The sequence below is a fragment of the Anticarsia gemmatalis genome, chromosome 6 (assembly GCF_050436995.1).
Source record: "Anticarsia gemmatalis isolate Benzon Research Colony breed Stoneville strain chromosome 6, ilAntGemm2 primary, whole genome shotgun sequence".
NCBI lineage: Eukaryota > Metazoa > Arthropoda > Insecta > Lepidoptera > Erebidae > Anticarsia > Anticarsia gemmatalis.
In genome coordinates, this window is record NC_134750.1 from 10,716,904 (window position 1) to 10,731,764 (window position 14,861).

Here is a 14,861-nt window from a genome sequence, read left to right on the forward strand (position 1 = left end):
CAACTTTAAACTATGATTTATTTTAGATCATCCGTCGCCATAGCAACAAAATACAATAATCAAATTAAATCTCCAAAAATATTATTTATCCATTTTGTAGCATCGTAAGATTTGATCGTTTTTACGTCTTGTTTCGATAAATCATACGACCATTCACAAATTAAGAGCCGCTCATAAATAAAATCGAAATAAATAACGCAGTTAATAATTATAATGCTAGATTATGAATTATCAAACATATGTTGGCAAATATTTCTCCGAGATTTGTACCCAACACGTGCGTCGCAAAAACTGCGTAGTTCCTCACTATAGCCGGAATATTAAACAAAAAATATGATTTATTAAACTATTATGAAGTATGGAATAACCGATAATATAATAATGTTATGATTAAAATCTAACGGGTTATTTTGTCAATAAGTTTGCTTTGTTTTGTTTACATTTTGAACTTTGCTAAATAGACTGAGACTTTGCTTTTGTTGCTATCTAGCAACAAAGTAAGGCTATTGAATAGGTTCGTATAATGTATTTATAGTGATTCTATCCAGTAGCTCAATACTCTATGTGCAATCGAGTAGTGAGAAATCGACATGTAATAGTAATGAAAAATAGTTCTAAAGGAATTAGGCACTGACTAGATTTTTAAACAAAGTTTTCTTCATAGTTAATAGTTAGTTATAGTAGTTGTTAATAGCCGATAGTAGTAGGGTAAGTACTCTCGTATCGTTTAATTGATATGCGACAGATGACCCGCTGACAAAAGTGGGCCTACAAGCAGTGATTTTCTTTTTTAAACCCGTATTACTAAAAATATAAGCCCGATAATAGTTTTGATATTTCGTGAGTCGGTTTATACTTTGTCAGTAAACTAAAAATAGAGACAGGAAATGTGAAAAAATGAGATCAAATAACTTTGTATATGAACTTTAGTCTTGGTGACCTTTCCTTAGGCCTTGTGTGACTAATTTCTCACACTTTTTCCGTGAACTATACATAACGACTAACATTGTTAATGGCAAAACGTGGGTGTAATTCATACACCTCTGCCTACTCCTTCGGGCAAACAGGAGTGATATTACGTATGTATGTATATTTAAAAAAGTAGGATCTGAAATCTGTGTTTTTTATTTCAAACATGGTGCTTTCCGTGTGGTCCCATTTAGATTTGATGTCTAGTTTTATGTTGTACAAGAAATGTCCTGAAAAATGCACAACTTTGTATACATGGTATGGCCATTTTGATTTTATAGTATTTGGTGGCAATATTTTTCATATCCAGAAATATACCGAATTTTAAGTTACAGGCCACAACATAATCACAAGTTGCCGATACAAATCGGGCAATCGAAGCCCAGCAGTCCTCGCAGTTGCCATTTTCGCATAGGGCTTAAAAATATTAATTGCATAAAGCAGTAGTTTATCTATTCAATAGCGTTTAAACTCATATGAAAAAAATGTTATTGAATAGATAAACTACCGCTAAATGTACTCAGAAACCGGGGGTTAGCCATATAGAGCTAAAAGCTAGAATATCTCCGTCTATACGTAACTTGTACAGACATGCGAAGGTTGAAAAAAGTCACGGAAACAGTTAGAATGTAGATGATGGATCAAGGTTGCAGCAGGTGTTGAGCTGCCAAGAAAAAATAGTGATAAATACTTCCGATGAATTCCCCGCGGAAATGACAGTGATTCTTGTATACTGTGTTTTTTATGAGTCAATGTTTTTTATTATGTTGTAGGTGTGTACCCTGTAAAGGCTGTTGTTAAAGCGACTAAGGTAAGGAAGGTTACGAAGGTGGTTATCAAAGTGCGGGTTTCGAGAGTTCGATTTCTACACAGGTAATGTGCTTGCATGACTCGCTATTTGATTTGTTGTTTTAGGAATGAATACACTTTTCTTTATCATTAAAATGGCAATCCTAGTATATTTTAGATCAGTCGTCAGAGAACAGAAAAGGGTTCTTAATTTGAACTTCATAAACATTTATAGTAATCTAAAAAAAAAAGTAGTAGTAAGTAAAATTTAGGTATTAATATTTTACACATATCCAAATAAAAAAGTAAGAATAAAATAAGACCAATATTATTAAACATTTTATTTATAAATAATAATCAACTACTTACATAAATTAATTAATGTGTTTCACTAAAATAATTGTATGTACATAAAGGTGATTTAAAGCTTTGAATGGCATTAAATTAAAAATTAAATAGAAAAAACACTTAGAAATAGAATATTCAAGATTTGGTACACAATTAACTTAGTTTAGTATAATTAATATTAAAAAGTAACCTAATTGACTATACAAAATTTCTTGTACAGTCATAAACACAAATATGCACTCACTGTTCAAATAAGTACCATATTAATGCTCATGATTGTACTAAGACATTATTGCGTAATGAAGAGAGTTTCTTATAACAAATATTTATGGTTGATTTTCTGACAGTAGATTTTTGGTAATATGAATTGAGTATTTTACTACTTTAGAAAAAAACCTGTATACATTACTAGAACACGAAGAATACACCTCTGCCTGCACCTTTGGTTATAACAGGCGTGATATTATGTAATATGTAAGTATGCTAGAACATTCGATAAATTAAATGTATACAGCTAACAATGGAAACTACTTAATTAGTAACTAATGACTACAACTGTATACAATGTAAATCTTTTTACAATTTTATCTATAATACCTTAATACAAAGTATACACAATTACGAAGAAACTACGCAAAACAAGTTTAAACTAAAATATCAAATAAAAGTGTTATATTGTTACTATCTAATCTTAAACTACTTACTTATCATTATGCAATAGTTAAGAATCTGTCATCATTATTATACATCTAGCGCAATTTTCTACATCTAGTACTATTGCATGGTGAGAATTTGACATTTAAAATGTACTGTAAAAGTAGTTCCAATGACACCAGCTAGGGGCGCTAAATGGATTATTATGCAGAAATTTCGATTATAGTGAAGACTCGTACAACAGAATTATTGTTAATACAGACGGAACTGTCGAGTATCGAGAGTTCGACATTTAAAATGTACTACAAAAATAGTTCCTACGATGCCCACTAAGGGCGCTGATCAGATTTTCATACATTTTTTGCGATAGATAGCAGATTGTTGATAGTCGATATTTGAAGAGAATCGCGCTACTGCTTAGTTTGCGGAAGGAAAACCTTGAAATCTGTTATTCGTATTACTTTTAATGTGAACGAACTTTTAAACACAAACTTCCGTATTAGATAAAATAATGATTAAATACGTTATGTATTGGTTTAAACGATTAGGCAATTAACGCGGTCATGCATTAGATGGCTTGGTTTGATTGACGTTTCCTTTCGGTTGCACCGGATGTATTCTAAGACTGTTTTTTTTTAATGTAAACAGGTGTATACTTTTATTATTTATTTTTTATTTCATTTTATTTACATTTATTCTCAAAATCCTATTCTTTGATTATTTTTTAACCCCCCTCTATTGTTTTGTAAATACCTTTAATGTACAAGCACTTGTACTGATTCAGAATATGTATGGATGTCGTTTCAATATATTGTTCTACATTAGTATTGTCAGAAATCTAGGTAACCCGGATAAAAATTGATAGATGTGTCATCAAAGACAAAGCAGTAGATCTGTTTTCTATTAACAAATGTTTTTTGTGCCAATACTTTACATTAGTTCATTTAATACCATAAAATGCGCTTATTCAATTGAAATCAACACATTATATGATGGAAAAAGAATACAAGACTTCAAGCGAAAATTTTGTGAAAACATTCTATACTTGATTAAAACGTTTTACAAAAAATCTGACTACAGTAAAGCTATCTATTATCGTGAACCTTAAAACAATTCACTGACTTTTTAATTGTTATGATAAGTATTGAAAACTTAAACGTAAAATAACATTAAACAAAATTTGGTTTACATTGTCTCTATCATTTATTACATTATATCTACCATAGAATCATTTTATTTTATTTTTATTATTACTGACTACTAAGTAGTTAAATCATAGGTACAACAAAATTATTACGAAATTCTTTTACACATTTTGAAGACATTTCTTGTATTCTTCCATACTTATTAAGAAATCTGTGTAGTTAATGACTTCTGCTCGTTTCTAAACAGGAATGCTTGTTGGTATATTCTTGTTCTTGAAAACTAATTAAGTACAATAGGTACTCTATATGAAGCAATGGATTCTCATCTTGCAGTCCAAGGCGCTTTGATTCACGTACCTGTAACAATGTACAAATAAATTTTATATGATAATATTTAGTTGAAACATTTACGATGTCATAATTTTAGTCGTTTAAAACCTATTTCGTATTGTATTCGCGTCAATATAACAATTATATTTTTTATTTTTTTTTTCATTTTAGTGTGACTCTGTAGCGAAGTACCTAATATATTAATCTCTTTATATTTTACTATATTAGGTACTCAATTAATACAAGAACATTTCAAAAGAATTATAGATTAAAATATATATTTTTTTCGCATTTTCCTAACAAATAGCCTTATTCAATTTTAATATAGCTACTATGCGTGGTAGTATCATAGTATTCAAACGAAAATCTTTTATGAAGCATTGGTTCTAAGAATCAGACATTTAATACAAAGTTTTTGGATAGTGTATTATTTTAGATTTACCAATAACATCTAAAATATCATTGGATTACATTCATCTAATTTCTATAGTTTTTAAAACTTTAAACCACCCACGCAATTTCATTATCCCAAAGATCACATACCCAATAGAATGGTTTTTTACTGTTTTTAAGTACTTTTATATTTTAAAGTACTGTTTCAAAAGTACCTACGAATATAAACAATAAAACAGCAAAAGCTATCAGCCAAGAAGCCTTGAAGTACTTCTATAACTATAAAAAAAGTATTGAAAGTGCTTACTGTTCAACCGTTTTTCAACAGTTTTGGATCGTTCGATCAACTCTAGGGACTAATATTTGTGAAGTCTACAGATAGGAACGTGGCTGTGATTTGAATATGTAACTGGCTATAGGGCATAGTACATATTATTTTAGTGTTTCCTATACATTTTATTTTAGCTGATGTTTGACGATAAACTCGGTTTGTAAACTTTGATGTCGGTAGAGCAAAAGTCACTTATGAAGTGTGTACTTATGGCGATTGAATTTACGATACTAAATAAAATATTAATAGCCTTTTTTCATATTTACTACAAACATATATAATATCACGCTTGTTATACTCGAAGGCTTAGTCATACGTGGTACGGGTGTATGAAATACACCCATAAATGAACTTCGTTAATACAAATTCCGTAGCTTCTTTAATTATTATGTAACACCGACCCTATTCAAGGCTGTTCAAATTAAAATAACAATTATCATTTAATATTATAATTATTTTATAACCCACAATTTTGAGGAAATATATAAAAAAACAGGTCACAACATGTTTGTTAAAATTTTGATCAATCATTAAATTGTTTGTTACCGAAAACTGCGTTCAACGGAAATTGTTCTAGTTCTATTAGATATTTGTTATTTTGTAGGAAGCTTTTAGATTCATGTTATCTTTAATTACTTTTTGATTATATAGGAACAAGGCAAGGTTAATGCCTTGTAATGAACCGTATTAAGTTTAATAGGTTTAACTAAATGGATTAGGATTAAAGTGACTTATTTGAAGTCAATAATGAAGAGGAAACTGATTGGACATTATGACTCGCCTCTGAATAACTTATACTAATACACAAAACTTTGAAATGCTTGAATTACAAAACTGGCAACATTTACGTAGGCACAGTGTACGAAATTATCGAATAAATACTTCAATAAAAAGACTAGCAGAATTAACGGATAGTTAAAGATGCAACCACTTACAAAGTCCTCAACAATTATATGGAAGAAAAAACCTTGAATTTGCCTGGATTTTATTTTACGGAGATTTTATACTGTTTTGTTATCGTTCCAAAATAAATAATAAGAAATGTCGAAAGATGTTTAAGTTATTGATAGTAAAAGGAGTATGTAGATATATAGTATATAGTAAGTGACATTCTATAGTTATTGCTTAGTACATAACGCAATATGGTAAGGTATGTGTGTATGTATTTTTTATCAACATCTTGTAAGGTCAGTAAGTAGTTAATCGCTTATGACTCCATTTACGATCTTTATGACCCGCGAAATATGTTTGATGATTTATTACGGGTTAACCGGAACTACTATAATGATATATTATTATTATTACTACAAATTACTTCTACTAAAAGTTTATTACGCGTCTATGACGAAATATATGGTCTTTAATGATCTTATAATTTATATTGCTTAAGTATACATCATAGAGAAGCTCGTGTGTTTATGCTTTTATATTTCATAGTTTTATTAAGATAACTATAGTTGCGTAGATATTTATTTTCTGTTTTGGTTATTATGGAGCTGACTTAAACTCATAAAGTTAAATTCTAATTCAATTAAGATAATTAGGAAAGTAAACATCGAGTGGAATGCCGCTGATAGTGTACTGATTAATATATCATTTGCAAGTGCGTATTAATATAAATAAAAATGTTACTTTAATTTTAGCCTGACATAACAGTGCTACAGTTATGATGTTTTACAAGAGCGTCTTAACGTCATAAACCCCCGTATTCTAAGGTACATTTAGCGGTAGTTTATCTATTCAATAGCGTTTTTTTGTATGAATTTAACGCTATTGAATAGATAAACTACCGATAAATGTTCCTCAGTAACCAGGGGTTAGTCAAGTAAAAGTTCCTTGGATATCTTGAACAACAATATCACAACAATTTTGGAAAAACTAACTATGTACTTACTTTAAGTGCTACATGGAAAATAATATAATAATTTAATTTATGTTTTTATTCATACTTAAAACGTATTTTACTATTGTTGTTGTGCTACTAAGTCCGGTTCCCATAAAAAAAACTAAGCACATTGTGTGAGAAACAAAAATTGGTAAAACCCAACGTGGTTTTCTAATTAGAACTGTTAATTTATATTATTAATTATTACAATAAAATAAAACATGTAATTCTAATAATTTTTACCAAAGAAACAAACTTATAAACTACCTATTTAGGCAAACTCCTTTACGAAAGGTAGGTCTGTTGAAGCTAGGCTGTTACGATACCATTTCGCTTCAAAATTTTACGTAACCTTCAGTTAAGAAAGTTTGGTTTTCCTACTTACTCATTTTTTTATAAGACGGAGTAACTAACTGAATTCATCCAATATATTTGGTAAAATTTACTGAATTTTCAAAAATGAAACAATCTCCACAAACTGCAAGACAATTTCATTTATTTTTGTTTTTTTTTTATAAAGAAAGGACATTAGTGTTATGTATAGGTCACCAGTCGACGACGATAATAATATATGATTAACCTAATGCTAAAGCTTTATTGTGTGCAAAAGTAAATGTTATATAATAAAAGGCAAGTAAGAATAAATGAACGGGGTTTATAAAATGTACGATCTTTGTCCACGGTTGGGAGAGGCTCTCAATCGCCTATTGTGCTCTACAGGTAATTGGTTCCATTCAAAACATTGTTATGCACAATACTCGAGGATATTGGGAGTCCAATTTAACTAAATTATCAAACTAGAGGCTCTGGAAAAGATTTGAAATCAGATTAGTGTTCCATTTTACTTATCCGACTTTTATCTTACTAGGAATATATCAATTGTATGTGTAAGCGTATGTTTCTCATAGTATAATAATATGCTTAGGAACGTGTGATACTTTTAATGGACGCATACATAAAACTACTGTATTCAGAGCAAAAGACTTGCACGGTGGGCTACAGACAGTCTGGTTTACATTTTGTTAACTATAGTAACTTGTAAATAAATATTTGATACATATTTTTGACTATCATATATTTCACGTTTTGATAGGAGACCTTTTGTAATCAATTGACCTTTGCCACTCTGCATTATATGGACAAGGGAACGATGCAAACGAGATCACGTTATGTGAAAAAATTTAATGATATTTCGGGTAATAGGCAAATTTTAGCTTTGTAATTCAAATGTTCTTGTATAGTGTAACAAGATTCCTTCTTGTTTTTTTGTTGTTAGAAACAATTATACGGTCCCTGCTTGAGTGAAACCCTGCTCTGTCTTTATCCACTTGTTCCTCTCCTTGGCGACTTTCATCCATTATTACCCGACCACCTGTATTAATTATATATTACTTAGGCGGGACTAACATTTTTTATAGGCGAGTGTATTTTATACACCTCTACCTAAACCACCGGGTATAACAGGCGTTATATTGTATGTATTTCGAGTAAATATCGAAGCCGATTTTGTAAAAAAGTCTATCATAGATTTTTTCTTAATTATTAAAGCCTTGAAATCACCATGCACACGTGTCGTCTTAATGATCGATTTGCGCCGTTACTGCTTAAATCTTCTAGTTTATACAGTTACTTGTCACTTTAGCTGATAAATTAATACATAATTATGCATATATGTATCACCTGACACATTTAAAGGTACTCCTTAATTAATATTTGCGTAGTAACTTCGAACTTAGCATATTTTTTGCATTACAAACTAAATTTTATGTTAATTCAAGATAAAAAGTGGTTTGTCAACCGGATTCAATATGGCGGTATTTAATTATATTTTAGTGTCGTGACAGAGTATAAATTAAATCTAATAAATTGGATTATCTATTTTATCGTTATCTGTAAGGTGATTTGATTTGAACTATCGTATGATATTTGAAAGATGTCTGTCATGGTTGTCTATTATCCTCAAAAAGAATGAGTAATTTTCGTATTTCTTTACTGGAGAGGTACGAAAATAGCTAATCAAAGAGATTCGTATTAGGTACATCAATATATTAGAAGCTCTTTTAGAACACTATTTTAAGACCAACATTGTTATAAAGCATTGCAAAATTATAAAAAAGTAAATTATACCTAAACTGAAAACATCAGAAAACACGATTCAGAAAAAAACATTACTAATTCCAGAAAAAAAACACTTCCACGCAATTTCAATTTGTAAATGGAACACGCATTTGAAATCGAACATATCAATTCATAATCGTATGTTTAAAAAAAATGGCCGCTGTTAATAGGCAATGAAAGCGTTTCGTCACGCTATGCGCTTGCGATGCGACGGTTCTAGACCGGTCCGGTGAACGCAATCGTACTCGTGTGTCGGAATTTTACGCTTTATGTACGTAATTATTTCTATTATACGTTGGATTAAATATTAAAGCGAGTTTCGCGCTTCAAGGTCGAATATTATGACGTTGAAATGAGATGTTGAAGCAAAAAAATGTAAAAGAGATTGTTATTTAAGCGGTGTTTTGTTGAGTCCTTTAGATGGAAACTGTGTGTGTAATTATATGGGTATTGGGTATCTTTTTTTTTTCTATAACAAAATGTATATTAGTATCACAAACTTATTATTCCAGATAAAAATAAGAAATAGTCTAAAACAACGCGTTTTTTATTTTAATAGTGCTTAAAGATCTAAAGTTTAGACAACTAAGCGAAGCCAAGAAGCAAAAAAACATCACAAGAATAAAATATTGGTAGCAATATTGTTGAAAACTTCGAACCTACCTTTAAAAATACGCCTACTTTGAAAATATGGAGTTTTAGACTCATATAAAATTAGAAGTTATATTGTTATATTATCATTTGTAAGAGAATTTAATTTAAAATTCTCGTACACTAAAACTAGCTCAAAGAAATATAGAGTCAAACATAAAGAGACCGTTTCAGTATTACATAAATGACTTTCGAATAAGCAATTCTTAGATCCAGGAAATCAAAAGTGTTATATTGAGTGCAAAAAACTTCACAATTGAAGTAGAATTACAAAACGTGTTTACAATTCTGTTTTGTAAGAATTTTACAATATTCTATTTATAGTAAAAGCGAGTTAAAACATTGCTAGCTTTTGCAGAAAAGTAGACTAGTTTTTTTTTTTTTTTTTTTTAATTGGTTAATGCATGAAATTGCATCCCCAACGCCCGGGGGAGCGCTGGGGTATGTGGGGCTCAGTCAATCCAACCACATTATATCAATATCGACTCAGCCGTTTCCGTATAAAAGAAAGACACACAAACAAAAGCACTTTCACTGTATATTTTTTATACTTAGTATTATGTTTAGTTTAGTAGTAGTTTAGTTTAGTGTTTAGTAATATCAATCAATGCGAAATCGAATTTATTAAACTCTAGCACAGCACTACGCAGCTCTACGTACCTACACCTAAATTAAGCACAATTTCAAGGACCCCTTTTATAAAGAACACAACACGAAGTTTTGATGAATAATTTCACTATTAAAAAAAAGGATATTTTAAAATCTATGAGCACAAATGCTTAGTGACGGTAACGATTAAAGGCTGGTTTCTTTATCGAAAACAAACAGCTAAAGTAGAGTGGCAACGTAAAAATGACAGTCACATTGGTTTCTTCACGAATTTACTGACATTTTTATGATGAAACAAATTTGCTTTTACTACAAAATTGCCAAAATAAAAAAGAAAATGGCTTGAGCGGTAACTTATGATAAATGTATGAAAATACTGGCCGTAAGAGACTTACTGACACTTATTTGTTAATTGCATAGAATGTTTAAGAAAAAAAATGTCAATAGAAAAAACAAAAGATGTACAGTTTCCATACAACACTATAACCAACAAAACTTAAAATCCATTAAAACATAGCCTTACTTGATAACGAAACCCTAGATTCGGTTACAATCATTTGAACCATGAAAATGTTTGTGTTAGTTAAATCTCTCTCTTTTGGTAGATGTGATAATGTTCTCCAAGGTCTAGAGGTGTGTCAACTGATTACGTGAACATCTATGTAATCTTCGATCATAAATTACATGTTACTATATTGATTTGTGCATCTATAGGTTAGAGCTTCATTTGAATAAGATTATAATCTTATAGTAGTATCGTAGTACTTTGTCAAAGGTTTAAATTTGTTTAGATAAAGTTAGAGAGCAATTTTGATATTTTTATGGATATTGAATGAACAAAAATCTACATCTATATACTACATCTAATGATCTGAACCCTGTACTGAATACAATTATAACGCCTACTACTACTACTAACTATTACATTATTAATACCATTTAAGTGGCTTATAGTCATCACAATAGGACCCTATAAACGTTACTGAACATATCAATAAGTCAAATTGCACAAAATACTATTGCTAGAAAAAAATCCTTGATTTTCCTTATTTTCACAACAATTTAAGATAAGGTATAATTATGTAAGACAGCTACTTTACGTTAGAATAGTAGCGAGGCCGGCCATAAATAGCCGACTGGTTAAACTTGCAACACTAACGAGCCGTTTATATGAAGAATGGTGTTGCCACATTACAATTATGTAGTAATATAACATATCAAATTGTTATATTACAATTAATTTGACGGATTATGGAATTTTAATTTGTATTGTAATTGTTTTTATGTGTCTAAGTTTTGTAATACTAGTTTAAAGGATTTTAATGTAATTAGTGGAACGCGGAATTGGTGTCCAATTGCAAGTCTTTAAATTCAAGTTGTCCTATTTTTAAAATATTCGGTTAATGATATCGTATCGTTAGAGTTGGTGTATAATAAAATATGTATAATATAAGCTCGTAATCAAAAAAACAGGATCTAAACTGTTTCTAAATCAAAGAAATATACTTTAGAATTTTCTATAGTCCAAATCCTTGATTAATATTATATTCATAAAATTTTTGCTCATAAATATTGCCTTGGGTGCGAAATCGCGTATAAACTAATAAGATAATTTCATCAAAGTATAAGGAAGTGTATCATAATTGCTTTGCTTGTTTGTCTTAAACAATATTAAAACTTTAATATCCTGTTTTACCCATATCAAATTCAGATGGGACATTCCTTTAACATTTGTTATCAAACGCGCGCTTCAGGCAAATTATTTCGTTCGCAAATAAACAAGTTATGTACTAAAACTCATAAGGAAATTCGTTATACACGTGATTTTAAAAAGCACGTTCCGTTGTTATTGTAAAACCTAATGTTAATAAATGAAACAGGTAAAGTTTGTTTTTATGTAGCTTAGTTGGATATCAAAAGACCCTCCCTTTTTGGGTTTACACGAGCGAGCCAAAGGTTGTTTTTGGGCTGACTTCAATATTTTTTCGTATCCTTATATATTTTAGTGGTTTATTATAGCTATAGGCATAAAAACATGAAAATTTTGGCTTTTATAAAAGTTGGGGAGAAGCTAACACAACCTAATTCATGAAGTCAAATATGTTCATATTTATTAATATAATAAAAATGAGAAATTCTATTTGCCTATACCCGTAATGAAAAATTATGTATAAAAGCGATTTTCTTGGAATTTAACATGGTGATATTATGTTCAGACTGACAGATCAGGTAAAAAAAAACTACTTTTGATTTTCAAAAATTAATTCCACTTGTAGGAAGCCGTGCTTTTTGTACGCATGCTATTAGAAGCCTTAAAATATGAATAAAACAAATATTCTTGTAAAAATATTGGGCGAGTCTATTAAACATAATTGTGTGCTAACCTTAGGACCTTGTGCCCAAATATCTACGTTTACAACATACTTAGTTCGTGAATATAATCGCCAATTATACAAAGGAACAGACCATTTGTATTACCTATTCTTGTTTAAAAACTAAGCTAAATTAGTTTTATGTTACGAACAAAATTGATTGAGAATTTGATAAACCAATGTTTAATAACTCCGATTGTGAGTAAAAAGAAAAATGATCTACCAAATGCATTTGTATTGTTTTGTTCTTTACTTTGAAATATTTTACGTATGCTTTTTTAACAATATTTCTATCATTAGGTTAAAAAATGGCCACTTGACTCTGCGCCACAAGTCCTTTTAAAAGAAAACAAAGAAAAATCTATGTGCTTAATTTTATTGTGTGTGTAGAGTGACTTTGTTGTATACCTTAATCAAAAGCCATTCTTACTATTTATTTTATTCTGGATTCGATTCTCAAAATATACTAAATTATTAGATACCACTTTTATTATATTTAACAATAAAAGACCGGATTGTTATTGAAACGTAGGATAAAAAAAAACATTTAAAAATAAACTGTTATTTAAATTAAGTATATAATTAATTAGCAACATTACAGTATTTTTCCAAGAGTTTCCATTTACATTTTGTTATAAATAATACAACTTTACACTTAACTTAGTTCGAACAAAAAACGTAAATGGATATTTTTTCAATGTTTAACCTTCAGTTAGTTATAGGCTGTATAGTTAATTTCCTTTGCTTCCGTAGTTTGAGAAAACGCACGTTTTGGCGGGAGGAGCGTTCTCGAACAATTACACGAAGGTTGAATACCTTATAATACCGATATGAATATGAATAGGGCAATTTTATCGACATGTATGTACTTATAGGGCTAATAAACCTAATAGAAATGTATTTGCCAAAATCTAGTTAATAATTTGTATGATTACTATTCAAATAAGTTCTCATTTAAATGCATGGCTGTATAATTGTGTATACTCGATATAATTTTGGTAATTAAAGTGTATTCAACGGAGAAAATGAGTTTGCTTGTGTTTGCAGTATAGTCGATTTATTATTATAATTAACCTTATCCATGCCTTAGGTACCTATGTGGAAATATCGCTTATAAAGAAATAAGAGAAAAGCCGTGAGTTTCTATACTACACATTGTTTTGGTCGAAACGATTTCATACGAAACCTTAGTACTCAAGTTCGTAAACACTTATCTGAGTAACTCCTACAAAATAGAAACGCAACACATTGTACAAACATTTACCTTCGCAACTGTTTACGAAAAACACGAAAAAAATGTACTCACCAAAGTTTCAAGTAGTGAAAGTAAAGCGCTGACTAGCGAACTGCAAACGTTGGAACAAACACGGCTACAATTCACAAAAACTAAGTCTCAACGTAAACTGAAACCGAACATCTTTCGACTTTCCGTTCCCGATGAACTCGAACACGACGAGGTATTACTATTTTTTCTCGATAGTACATTTTTCCGAACACTTTTGTCTCTGAATATTCTGTCCAAAACTTGTCTGATCGTCGAATGTTTGCGGTCGAAAGGATTTGGGTACATGGTCGAGTCGTGCGTTCGCCACTGGCCGTGTTTCGATATTGTCGGTCGTTCGATATTGCAGCAAGATTAGTGGGGAGCGTTTTGCAAACGGCAGAGGTCAAGTTCAAAGCTACCGGCCCGTTATCTTGTCTAAAAAGTTATGAAACTTTTATTGACCGATTCAATGGACTTAGAGGTTATGAAACGATTGCGCTGTTTGTCTTGAACACGTGAGCGAGCGATGGATTCAAGTGATGATGTTTGAGAATACCTTTCGTTTACAACACGTGCAAATTATATCAGTTTATTTATTCATATTATTATTATGTGCTAAATTATTTACATTAAATTTGCACGTAATATGCATTTTAAATAATTCATAATATTAGGTTTATGACGTGGTAGTGGTCTTGCAATCGGCGGGCGAGGTTAAAAAACTTTGACGTTACATTATAGACGAAATAAAAGGCTATTTTCAATCGCACGCTTTATGTCTATAAAAGCAAATGCTTGAGCTGACAGCTGCCTGAAGTATTCTTAGAATTGCTGTGAAACGCATAAAGCTTTAAAATATCGCAATCTCTTTCAGAAACGGTCGTAACCAAAACCTTTTAGTTAAACCAATGGCTTGTGGTGTCTCACGTAGAAGAACATGACGTAAATCTATGTTCTTATAGATTTAAATCAAAAACACATTAATCCTATATTTGAGAAATCG

At 30.3% G+C, this 14,861-nt stretch overlaps 1 long non-coding RNA gene across 1 annotated transcript; it reads right to left on the reverse strand.

Annotated features, from left to right (window-relative positions):
• Positions 1-2,084: 2,084 nt before the first annotated feature.
• Positions 2,085-14,389, reverse strand: LOC142973737 (uncharacterized). The gene is made up of 2 exons (XR_012959522.1): positions 13,901-14,389; positions 2,085-4,262 (listed from the first exon to the last, which is right to left on the reverse strand). It is a non-coding gene; the product is annotated as an uncharacterized LOC142973737 (long non-coding RNA).
• Positions 14,390-14,861: the final 472 nt, after the last annotated feature.